The sequence below is a fragment of the Mesoplodon densirostris genome, chromosome 7 (genome assembly GCF_025265405.1).
Source record: "Mesoplodon densirostris isolate mMesDen1 chromosome 7, mMesDen1 primary haplotype, whole genome shotgun sequence".
Taxonomy (NCBI): Eukaryota; Metazoa; Chordata; class Mammalia; order Artiodactyla; family Ziphiidae; genus Mesoplodon; species Mesoplodon densirostris.
Genome location: NC_082667.1, coordinates 88,934,135 through 88,946,836, shown reverse-complemented (window position 1 = coordinate 88,946,836; position 12,702 = coordinate 88,934,135). Strand labels below are relative to the sequence as shown.

At 38.8% G+C, this 12,702-nt stretch overlaps 1 protein-coding gene and 1 long non-coding RNA gene across 4 annotated transcripts in view; both read right to left on the bottom strand.

Moving 5' to 3' along the window:
• The window catches only part of LOC132494370 (large ribosomal subunit protein eL21-like), a 171,403-nt gene that overhangs the window by 6,512 nt on the left and 152,189 nt on the right, over positions 1–12,702 (bottom strand). For all 3 annotated transcript variants that reach the window (XM_060105424.1, XM_060105426.1, XM_060105425.1), the window contains one exon: positions 1,356–1,482. The gene's annotated coding sequence lies outside the window, so the exon portion shown is untranslated. The remainder of the gene's footprint in view (positions 1–1,355; positions 1,483–12,702) is intronic.
• Positions 1–12,702, bottom strand: part of LOC132494373 (uncharacterized) — a 110,129-nt gene that overhangs the window by 50,053 nt on the left and 47,374 nt on the right. The window lies entirely within an intron of this gene.

Here is a 12,702-nt window from a genome sequence, read left to right as displayed (position 1 = left end):
TAATTCTCAACTTTTAGGTTCTGCATTTTTTTTCAGTCAACATTTAATTGTATGGCTCATGTAGGTACTATGCCTAAATGTAATGGGATGAGCTGTAAATTATTAAAACTAGATAAATTCTGTCAGCTCTACCACTAGCTGAGATCAGGCTTTCTTCTCTGGATACTTCTGTCATAGACCTTGGCAGATTTGGGGTCTGTGTTGGTCTTAAAATTATTCTTAGAATTGTGGGGACTCATTCATTCTTTCAACAAATTTTACTGCTTATATTCTATGTGTCAGTTACAGTGCTGGGTCTTGAAATGCAGAAGTCAACACACGAAAATACAAGGATAAAACACATTTTCTACCATATTAACTTTTTTCATTCATTAATTCATCCTTAAGTCATTCAACACGCATCTTCTTATTGAATACTGATGAGGGATCAAATGCTATGCTAAACACTGAGTATATAACTGCAAATGAGATGGATAGGCCCTGATTTTGATGTCACTACTATCTTTTGTTGTGTCATATAGTGGGACAGCTTCATTATTCCCTTTACCGTAAGTTTTGGGTTTTTTGTGGTACGCGGGCCTCTCACTGTTGTGGCCTCTCCTGTTGCGGAGCACAGGCTCTGGACGCGCAGGCTCAGCGGCCATGGCTCATGGGCCCAGCTGCTCCGTGGTATGTGGGATCTTCCCAGACGGGGGCACGGACCCGTGTCCCCTGCATCGGCAGGCAGACTCTCAACCACTGCGCCACCAGGGAAGCCCTACCCTAAGTTTTTATCACAAATTGCTAATGAAAATAAAACTCTAAGTGGAGTTTCAACATGCATAGGTAAATGAGAACACAGAACTCCCCTTTCGCATGCCCCATTCTCCTCCTTCTAACTCCCTATGTGAACTCACTTTGTGCCAAGACCAAGATGTGCCCCAATAAGAACCAAGCTGATTTCCTCACACTGACAGGGGCTATTGCTCACTTAGAAGACTTGATGCTTAATTTTGATAAGCAACAAGACCATGGAGACAACCTATAAAAATGATTTGTCTTGGGAGAAAATACTAAAAAGGGTTAATGTGCTGTTCCACATGTCTAACCTCCTGGGATTAAACCACAGGCACCAAGGTCACCAAGGGTACTTGGCAACAATGAGCTAAAAATGAAAAGAAAAGCATCATACTGTTATTGTATTCATCTTCCCCCAAGGCACTCTCTGATAAACACCACAACCACTAAGGGAATTGAGAACAGCTTCCTTGTGGGGCAGGTTATATATGCATCTTTTTCCAAGAAGTTAAATCATATCCAGCTCTCAGCACACCTTACTTAAGGTGATTGTAATGTATGAGATTAAATGTTCCTACCTGATTGGAAAACTTCTTGTCCTCAATTCATTGGCTATACTGGATTATTTTTCTTGGGTCAGACCTTCAGACTTCTACCAGAAATCGTTCCTTTGGGGAAACCAGGCCTTCCCAGAAACTCAGGAAACTGAAATGGAGACAGAAAGAGAGAAGGAAATTATTTGGACATATAGACCTCAATTGTTTGGTTTTAAGTAAATGTCCCAGCAAACATCTTCTAAATGGTATAATAACTTTAGGGAAATTCACAGTTTATAAGTTTGTGTACTCATAAACTGAACATATTATGATAAGAGTACAGGTTGCATTTTGTGTCTTCCACTCAAGCAAAGACTTCAAAAAAGTCCCAGTTATCCTTTGTTCATTAAGACACAAAGAAAGGGCAAAAAGGGCAAGTTTCTAAGTCTTTTTCTTTAAAATTTACTTCCTTTCTTCAGTCTTCATCAAGATCTTCAGGAAATTAACTTTACTAAAGTTAATTATTCATAAAATAAACATAGGAACCTGCAGAAGACTATTTCACAGAGACCTGTAATGTACAATACCCATTGCATACATGCACCATGAGCTTGTCTTTTCTAGCACTGGCATACACAAAACTCTGTGTGTGTGTGTGTGTGTGTATGTGCACACATGTGTGTCTTTTTTTGTGATGGAGCCATAGGGAGAAAATAAATCTATTGGCTGCAATTCAGTGATGTAGAAAGATTTAAGGGTAAAGGAAAAGGCTACATCAAGTGAAGCAATAAAGTCATGAGGTTGTGCTTCCATAATAATAACAATAGCAGTCTTCTGTAACCAAGGGAGCAGGCTCCTCAAATTATAGTCACACCTGTTAGACCATCTGCCCATAAATTTCACACTGTCATTAATGGAAAACAAATGGCACTGTCTCTCCTTCCCTTTATCCATTGGCTATTCTCATATAAATGATTTTTCTCTTCAAGGTCATGCTCTTTCCTATCGGTTTAAAAATATTAGGATTTAGGAGGGGTGATACATAATGTGCCATGCCTTGGTACTTGTACCAGTGATGGCTCTGTAAGGAGCACTGGATTGTTAGGAGGCTATAAATTGAATTCCCCTAGAAGCAGAACCTGAGGCAATAATTTGAATGCAAACTGTTCATCTGGGAGGTGCTTCCAGAAGACTCAGAAGTGGAGTGGGAATTGAGAATGGAGGCATGGAAGGAAGCCAACAGAGGTGCATTACTGAATAAATTACTCCTGCAGGAAACTGCTGCCAGTACTTCAGGGGAGTTCTGTGAAACTCTATAGAACATGTCTCAGAGTTATCCCAAGAATTGGTGAGAAACTTGAAGTACTTATCTTCCAGTCCCCTCTGTCCTTGGTTGAAAGCTACACCCAGATACATTAACTCCTGTACATTTCTGGCCTGCCCTAAGGTGGATAATTGCAGGTGGTAACATGAGTCTATCAGCATATACTGGAATGATGAGTGCTGGGGAGATATGAGTGGAGCATTGAAACCATCTAATACAGTCGGGGCAGGAGGTATTAATTATTGGCTTGCAAGTCCAAATGGGTAACCTTAAATTCCTGGGTTAATGGTTTTACTTTGAGGTATTTAAGCATGATGTATGAGTAAAAATTTCCTCTATTAAATCAAGTTGAAGATCCTAAGTCCCTAATCTTCTGGAAAACTGTGGGTATCTTTTTAACAGATTTTTGAAAAGTAACATGATTAAGATTTCAAACTGACCATCCATTCATTCATTCATTAACTCATTCAACAAGCATTTATTGAACACCTAAAGTATGCCATGGGTTAAACTGGGCACCAGTGTTACTGTTACTAAAATCATTATCGTGCCACCTAGAAGTCAATGTATTGTGACACTCAAATAAGAAAATCCATAGTTACCGTAAAAATTGTTACAGAGTGATATAGGAAGACACGGTAAGACCTTAATTCATGCTGTGGACAGTAGTATATGGGGGATATCAGTAGGGCTTCCTGTAGAAGGCAATTGAAATGGATATGTAACATGAAGGAAGGGTGAATTTTTGAGGAAAAGAGAAGATAAATTCATGTTTGCCAGAAAATGAATGGTTAAGGATCAGTCCAGAAAGGAGTTCCATTCATAATCAGTATAAGAAATGTCACTGGGGCTTCCCTGGTGGCGCAGTGGTTGAGAGTCCGCCTGCCGATGCTGGGGACACGGGTTTGTGCCCCGGTCCGGGAAGATCCCACATGCCGCGGAGCGGCTGGGCCCGTGAGCCATGGCCGCTGAGCCTGCGCGTCCAGAGCCTGTGCTCCGCAACGGGAGAGGCCACAGCAGTGAGAGCCCTGCGTACCACAAAAAAAAAAAAAAAAAGAAAAGGAAAGAAATGCTCACTGGAGTGTAAGAAAAGAAGACAATGGAGAGGGTGGTAGAAGCCAGACCATGAATGGTCCATGTATGTATACTAAGTGCTATAGTCTAGTCTTTGTGTTCCCCTCCAAATTTATACGTTGAAATCTTAATTTCCGGAGGTGATAGTATTAGTAGGTGGGGCCTTTGGGAAATGATAAAGGTATTAGTGCTCTTTTAAAAGAGACCCCACAGAGCTCCCTAAGCTCTTCTGCCATGTGAGGTTACAATGAGAAGTCTGTGACTCAGAAGAGGGCCCTCATCTGACCATACTGGCACCCTATCTTGAACTTGCAGCCTCCAGAACTGTGAGAAAAAAATGCCTGTTGTTTATGAGCCACCCAACCTGCAATATAATCTTACAGCAGCCCAAAAGGACAAAGAGAGTTTGGATGTGAGATTTTACTCCAAGAAAGATGGGAATCCATTGAAGGATTTTAACTGGTAACTTAGAGGAGAGAAAAGTTTCATAACACAATCAGGCATTTTTATAAGAAAAATTTGTTTCATTTTCAGAAAGATCACTCTGGAAATACTGTGACTAGATATTTGGAGAAGGGTGATGGCAGTCCCGGATATAGAAAGATGAGTCAGTAGTCCATTAACGTAAGTCAACCAAGAAAGTGGATATAAAAAGTGTGAATTTGTGGCTGAGAGTTCTTTTCTTTTAGCACTTGAAAAATGTTATGTCAATGCTTCTGACTCCAGGGTTTTAGACAAGAAATATGCTGTCATTGGAATTGGTGTTTCTCAATAAGTAATGCATCGTTTCTTCCTGTCCACTTGCAAGATTTTTTTTGTCTCTACTTTTCAGAAGTTTAGTTATGACACGTCTTGGCAAGGATATCTTTGCGTTTTTCCTCTTTGGGTTTGTTCAGATTCTTGAATTTGTGTTTATGTCTTCTAAAAAATTGGGAACTTTTTAGCCATGATTTCTTTGAATACTTTGTCAGTCCTACTTGCTCTCTTTTTTCATTCTGGAACTTTGATGACATGAATGTTAGTGCTTTTGTTACTGTTTACAGGTTCTTGAGATCCTGTTCTTTCTCCCATCTTTACCCCTCAGTCTATTTTTCTCTGTACATTTGGTACATTGTATTGATCTCTTCTAAGTTCATGATTCTATGCTTTGTAATCTCCACTCTATTCTTTTTTTTTTTTTTTTGCGGTATGCAGGCCTCTCACTGTTGTGGCCTCTCCCATTGCGGAGCACAGGCTCCGGACACGCAGGCTCAGCGGCCATGGCTCACAGGCCCAGCCGCTCCGCGGCATGTGGGATCCTCCCGGACCGGGGCACGAACCCGTGTCCCCTGCATCCGCAGGCAGACTCTCAACCACAGCGCCACCAGGGAAGCCCTCCACTCTATTCTTGAGCAAAGTTTTTTGATTGTTGTATTTTTCAGTTCTACTGTTCTCATTTGTTTTTATTGTTATAGCTTCTAGTTCTTTGTTTACATTTTCTATTTTTCCCATTTCTGTCAAGGAACACATAATTGCTAATTGAAGCATTTGACAGCTTATTTAAAATCCTTGTCTGATCATTTCAATAGATGTTTTATCTCAGTGTTGGTGGATGTTTATTGTCTTTTCTCATTTATTCTGTGATTTCCTGGTTCTTGGTGTCATGAGTATTTTTCCATTGTATTCTAAACATTGTGAGTTATTATGTGACTCTGTAACCCATTTAATTTTATTATTACTTTTTAGAAGGAAGTCATCCTATTTGAGGCATAGTATGAGGACTGGCGGGTTACGTACAGATTTCCATTGGGCCCTACTGACAATACCCCAGCAAAAGTGGGCACTTACATTGTCTCACTGCAGACAGATCAAGTAGAAGTTCAGCTATCCTATTGGCCCTTCTGACACCTTCCCCCCAAAAGTGGGAACATTAATATCATTGTGTTGCCTTTTAGTAGGAGTGGAAGTTCATCTCCCCAGTAGATTTCTTGACACAGGGGAGGGGAGAAGTGAAGTGTTTGCTGTCCTTCCTCCCACTTCATTCCTTCTTGTTGATGCCGGGTGTGGGTAGAGGGTCAGCTACCTGCTGGCCCCACTGACACCAGGGTAAGAGGAAGAGAAGTGCCAAGTAGCCCTGCTTGTGCCACCTCATTCTGTCTTACTGCCTCAGGATGGTTATGGGGATTCAGCACCCCATTGGGTCTCACTGACATCATGTGTTGGGGGTTAGTGGGGTGCCTACTCCCGCCAACCTGTAACATCCTATTCTTATTGATGTCAGGGAGAGATGGATGCTAAGTCCCACCATTGGACCCCACGACTGTGTGAGGGCAGCCCAGTGTTAACAAGCCTGTCAGGCACCACTTTTTTTTTTTTTTTTAATAAGTAAATTTATTTATTTATATGGCTGTGTTGGGTCTTCCTTTCTGTGCAAGGGCTTTCTCTAGTTGCGGCGAGCGGGTGCCACTCTTCATCGTGGTGCACGGGCCTCTCACTGTTGCGGCCTCTCTTGTTGCGGAGCGCAGGCTCAGTAGCTGTGGCTCACGGGCCCAGCTGCTCCGTGGCATGTGGGATCTTCCCAGACCAGGGCTCGAACCTGTGTCCTCTGCATTGGCAGGCAGATTCTCAACAACTGTGCCACCAGGGAAGCCCAGGCACCATCTTTTAAAGTCTGTTTGCTAATGGAAAGGGGTGGAGGCTCAGCTCACCACTGGACCACACTGAAACAACCCTGGTGGGGAATCAGAGCGCTGGCTCTTCTGAAGGGCAGGAGTGGGGTGGTGTGGAAGATCAAATCCTACCTTGGCCCAACTGAAACGACAGGACATAGGGGATGGGTGCAATATTCCACTGGCACTTGGCTCGAGTAGTGTGTATATTATTGCCCAAATGGTCTTCTGTCTTTAGCAACCCCTTTCCTCATACTTTGGCTAGGGGGAACAGGGTTTTGTGTTTTTTTCTGAAGCTTTTTTGTCTGTTGTTCTGTTGGTGGTTATTGATTGGGGGTGCCTGTAATACCCTCTCCAGGATGTATGGGAAGCAACAGGAAACACAGGGGACTCATCACCATGTTATTCCTCAAGTCCCAAAGTCCCTAGTTAAGTCTGCCTTCTCATTTCCACCTTTCAGCGTCTTCCTATGTTTGTTTGTTGTTATGTTCAGCGTTTTAGTTTTAAGTGGGAGAACCTGGGAGAAATGGGCTACTTCATCTTCTTGGAAGCAGAGGTCTGGAGGCCTTTTGATATTAGAAAGTACTGCTGACTGTAAATTAAAATTTGATGATATACACCTTGCCCTTTAAGAATTATTCTACTAGATGACGTGGCTTCCCAAAGTTGCTACAATTTGATTTTCATACTTCTAAAAGCCAAGTGTTTGGCTGGAGTTGAAATTTAAAGATAAGCAAGAGATGAGGCTAAGATGATCTATGTGGTTAACAGATTAAAGTTGGAAACATCAATATACATTCATGTTTAGCTTAATATTGCTTCATATTACCTTAATACACATGGCTATGTAGAGAGATACTTATAGATATGTGCGTATACATGGGTAATGTGCACACATATTATCTCTTTGCTCTGTCAGCTGAGAAGATCTAGAAGCAATGACATCCGAGCAGCAATTAGCACACCCCACACCCAGATCCTGCTGTCTAATACCGTTCTCCACTAAAAAGACCTAGTTATCCTTGAAGAAATAGCTGATTCTAGGACTGGGGCAGTAAATATACAAGATTTATAGACAAGACCATCTTATAGTGTCAGAAAGTAAGGAAGTTCCAAAAAAAAATACAGGATGGGGATACCTCAGAGTGGCACAAGAGCCAACTGAAAAGAGTTCACAAGGGTCAGGACTAGAGCAATTTGAGGAACAAAGTAACTAAAGTAGAATTAGATTATAACCCAAAGTATAAAATAAAAATCCATGAGTTCTTCTGATATAAATAAATAATTGGATACATAAATGCAGGAGAATAGATAAATCTCCAGTGCAAAGGAATTCCAAATAATTTATGTAGTACTCCATCTTAAGCATAACTCCCTATTCCTTAGTTGTGGGCTGAGCATATTGACTTCCTTCCAAAAAAGTACAGTATGAAAAAAGGAAAACAGTAATCTTACGATGGAGAAACCTGAAAAACACTACCTCAGCCTGGTGATCAAAGTCGACCTCAGCATTCATAATGCATATTCATACTTTGTACACTTGATGTGATCTGACAAAATAACCCTTCTACTCTGTGGTCTTCCTCCCCAAAACACATAATCCCAATATTATCATGAAAAATGCATCAAACAAATTCTAGTAGTGGGCATCCTACAAAACCCTAACTACTCAAAATTGTCAAGGTCATCCAAGGAAAATCTGAGAAGCTATCAAACCCAAGAGGAGCCTAAGGAAACATGGCAACTAAATGTAATGTGATGTTTTGGATGAAATCCTGGAATAGAAAAAGGACATTAGGTAAAAACCAAGGAACTGGACTAATGTATGGACTATAGTAAATGATAATGTATCAATATTTGTTAATTGATTGTAACAATGTAACATACTAATATAAGTGGATCATCATAGAGGGAAATGGGTATAGTGTATATGGAAACACTTTATACTATCTTCTCAATTTTTCTGTAAAATTAAAACACTTCTAAAAAATAAAGTCTATAAAAACGCTGTGTTTTCTTGTTTTATGATTATGTGCCTGTATTTCCTAATGAATATGTAAATTTGCTTTACCTTCCTTGATACTGATATTACAGAAAATACTAAGTAACTCTGAAAGAATTTGTAACTCCAATTCAACAAGCAATAATTCTTGTATTAACTTTTTGGAAGAACCCACTGAATAAATCAAAGCAAATTGTCCTTAAAGGCTGAATTTCTTTTCAGTGTTTAATCTTTTATATGATTAATGCATACCACAAGCAAGATTCTGTTTCAAAGGGCAGAAAACATTGATTGTAGGCGATGTCTAAAGTACAGTGAAATATTAATGCATGATGCTATAACAACTTTAATGTATTTTATGTTTTCAAAATGATGAATTGTTATTTCAGTCAATAAAGTATTCACTTTTATACATTTCCTACCCATCTTTTCCCAAGACACCCACAAGGAAATGGTACTATCATCTGACATTAGGTTCATCAATTTAAATTGGAGTTTTTGGTAGCTGTGGTTGCCAATGGTACTGGAATGTGTGATACTTTTACAAATCCTCTCCATGGCAAAATCTGATCCTCACAAGGTAAATCACAGTAGGTGCCTAAAGCCAAATGACATATTGCTTTGTAGCTAGATTACCAAGCATTTTACTTAGAGGCACAATAGAATGTAGAAAAGGCCATTTCTCTTTCTGTCTTTTTCTGCTCAAAGGTCACTCACCATCTTACTTTTTATCAGCCATTTCAGAAGTTTTCCATAAATTTAGACTATATAATGTCACTTAATGTGAATGTAGCTCAACATTCTGTTTTAGTACAGCTAATCTCACATTATTTTATTGGTGCTAAATATGTAAATCATCAGCAAATTTTTGTACTTAACTTTTTTTTTTTTGGATGTGGACCACTTTTTAAAGTCTTTATTGAATTTGTTACAATACTGCTTCTGTTTTATGTTTTGGTTTCTTGGCTGTGAGGCATGTGGGACCATAGCTCCCCGATTAGGGATTGAACCCACACCCCCTGCATTGGAAGGTGAAGTCTTAACCACTGGACCGCCAGGGAAGTCCCTGCCTGTACTTAACTTTTTTTTTTTTTTTTGCGGTACGCGGGCCTCTCACTGCTGCGGCCTCTCCCGTTGCGGAGCACAGGCTCCGGACGCGCAGGCTCAGCGGCCATGGCTCACGGGCCCAGCCGCTCTGCGGCATGTGGGATCTTCCCGGACCGGAGCACGAACCCGTTTCCCCTGCATCGGCGGGCGGACTCTCAATCACTGCGCAACCAGGGAAGACCCCTGTATTTAACTTTTAAAAATAATTAAAATAAGCTATTCAACACATTTTTCCTTAAAAAAAAAAAAAAAAAGCAATTCTCCTTAGGCTGGCCCTGGGCACATATGTGACTTTGCCATTTTTTCCATGGACTATTTTCTTATCTGTTCTACTGTGTCACATTTGTTCTACCTTCTCAAAAAGAAGCATTTAAAAATTCATCTACGTGTTCATGCATTCATACATTTATTAAATGAATCTATTGAACACCTACAGACGGCACAGAAAAAAAGGCAGAAAACTAATCTGGGTTGCACAGAAAGTAATGAACTCAGTTAAAATTTTTGGTGAAAATAGGTATTACTCTATCTACTGGAAATTACATTTCATTATGGGGACTCACAGACTCAAGGAAAACCAAGACCTAAATAATAATAAAGTAATAAAAGCACTAGCCATTTACTGAGTGCCTGCTTGTACCTGACTCTGAAACTCTAAAATCATTACGGATGTTCTGATGATTGTCTGATATAATTGTAATCTCCATTTTACAGATGAAAATAACAAGGCTCAGAGACATTAGGTTACTTGCCTAAAGTGAAGTGGCCCAGAAACTACAGAACTGGAAATTGAACCTTAGACTTCATAATGCCAAAGTCTGTGCTTTTAATCACAATGTGTGTGTGTGTGAGAGAGAGAGAGAGAGAGAAAGAGAGAGAATGTGTTTAATAGAGAACCTCTGAGAAATGGCAAGAAAACTGCCAGGTATCCATAAAACAATAATTTAGGAGCTTCTTACTATACAAGTAATTGTTAATCATATGGCTGAACTAAGGATCTCTCACTTTTGAACTAAGAAATCAAAAGCTTCCAGAAGTTGAGTCTAAATTTTACACTTACATAAGATACTTCATACAGAATGCTAAAGTATAATAACTAAAGAGCTCTGAAAATACTGGAATCATTCATATAAGTATGATTTCATAATGTGGATAATAGAGGATTTAAGAAATTGGCAGATGCGACTGCAGACTCATTTGTTATCATTTCTGTGAAGGGCAAGATAAATGAATAAAATGAGAGAAGTGAAAAAAGAATGGCTAGCAATTTTAGGTAGTTTGCTGAATCTCCATACTAGGAAAGACTAAGCAAAAAAAAAAAAAATTCTTGAAATATTATTTTGAAAGCACCTACAAGTGTATATGGTCTTTTTACACCAAATAACTCGGAATTATGAACTGTCAAATAAGTCTATTCTTCTCTGATGATAAAATTGCTGACTTTATTTGAAACTATGGAATGAAAAATGAGGTAATAATCAGAAATTCTTAAGAAAAGGAGTAGAAAAAACAAAATTATAAGAGTTATGTTAAAAAATATTTTGAAACAAACATAAAATCCCCATTACTGGTACAGAGCTTTTAAAACTTTATTTTGGTTTTAAGTTTTAATAAATATTTATATGTTTACATAATTACTGTCATAAGGAAGACACAACTGTAGGTCAACTTTCTTCATTCTTTCTTTATTAAGCATTATTCTATTTTGCTCCATCATCTTGTAATTATAATATAGTAACTGTGTAACTTTCTACTAAGTGGATATTTCCTAAACTGTTTTCCTATTGTTAACAATTAAAGGTGTTTCCAATTTTTTGTTATTACAAATGACATGACAATGAGCATCTTTATATAATAATTTTCTGGATTATAAATTATTTATTGGCATAAGCTTCCAGAATTAGAATTAATGTGTAAAAAGCTATTAACATTTTTATCTTGCTAGACATTGCCAAATTACTTGTCAAAAGATGGAACCAAATTATATTGCAAAAATCTTTGCCAACGGAAGACATTATATATAATTTTTGATTTTGCTAAATTAATAAGTTGGAAACCTATGTTCCATTTCTTTGAATTCTTTGATAACAGAGTGCTGCTGGAGGCTGGGAGGGCAGCCATGTCCGTGAAGGCTCCCCAGAGTTGGAGCGGGGAAGTGGAAAAAGGTAAAAAAAAAAATACTAATTGTATTTTCCCTCCATTGTTATCTCTCACTCTCTTCTGCCTCTGTGTAACTTACATCCAGGTAGCTGGAGAAAAATCATGTGGCAGGGCAAATTGGTATTCCAATAAATTAATAATCACCAGCTTCAAATGGATTTTCAAGACTGGAAATATTGCTCTGACTTACAGTAAGCTCTTTCTAATTCTCCTTAAGGACTATTTTCTTAGAAGCTTTACTTAACCTCCATCCTCTCTACTTCCTTCACTCTGAGCTGGTGAGGTGCTTCATAGCTCATTAAGAACACAGAGGTCAGTAAATAGTCCACTGCCAAATCCATTAATTCATTAGCATTTGCGTTGATCTTTGTATTCCCTTTTACTACAGGAGTTAAAGTTAAAAGGCCATGTGCACTACAGATAGCATTTCATTCTCTCTCATCTTCTCAAGTACTTCACAGCACTGCATTTTCTACAGCCCATCTACTCCTTATGAATGATTCTTGCCAAAGTTCAACCTCATTCTAGACTAGTAACTCCAACTTAAAATGTTAAAAACTATACGTGTAACATGAAAGCCTCCCTCCTCCCCTAATCCCTGCATATCTTCTTTAGCCAATTCATGTCTGAACTTTTCAAAATTGTTATCTTCATATATTGTTTCCATTTCCTCACGTCCCATTTACTCTATAATTTACATCCATCTGACTTCTCTCACCGTAATCTCACTGCCCACTGTCCTGAAATTTTACTTATGAAGGTCACCAGCGATCCCCATGTCAGTATAGCCAATGAATAGTTTTTGTCCTATTTCTAGGCTCTTTCCTTCTTTAAAAAAGAAAAAGAATAAGAAAAACAAAAACCATTTTTTTCTTCTATGCTTTTACACTCTCATCTTCTGTCTTGGTATATTTTATTGGCTTTCTGTGTTTAATCTGATTTCTAACATTCTATTAGTTTCCTTTATCTTCAGTGGAATAAACCAGTATATGAAGGATTATTCTCAACAGTTAGTTCTCATAATAACAGTACTAGTAGCAGCAGTCAATACTCTGTAATGCTTATCATGTGCCA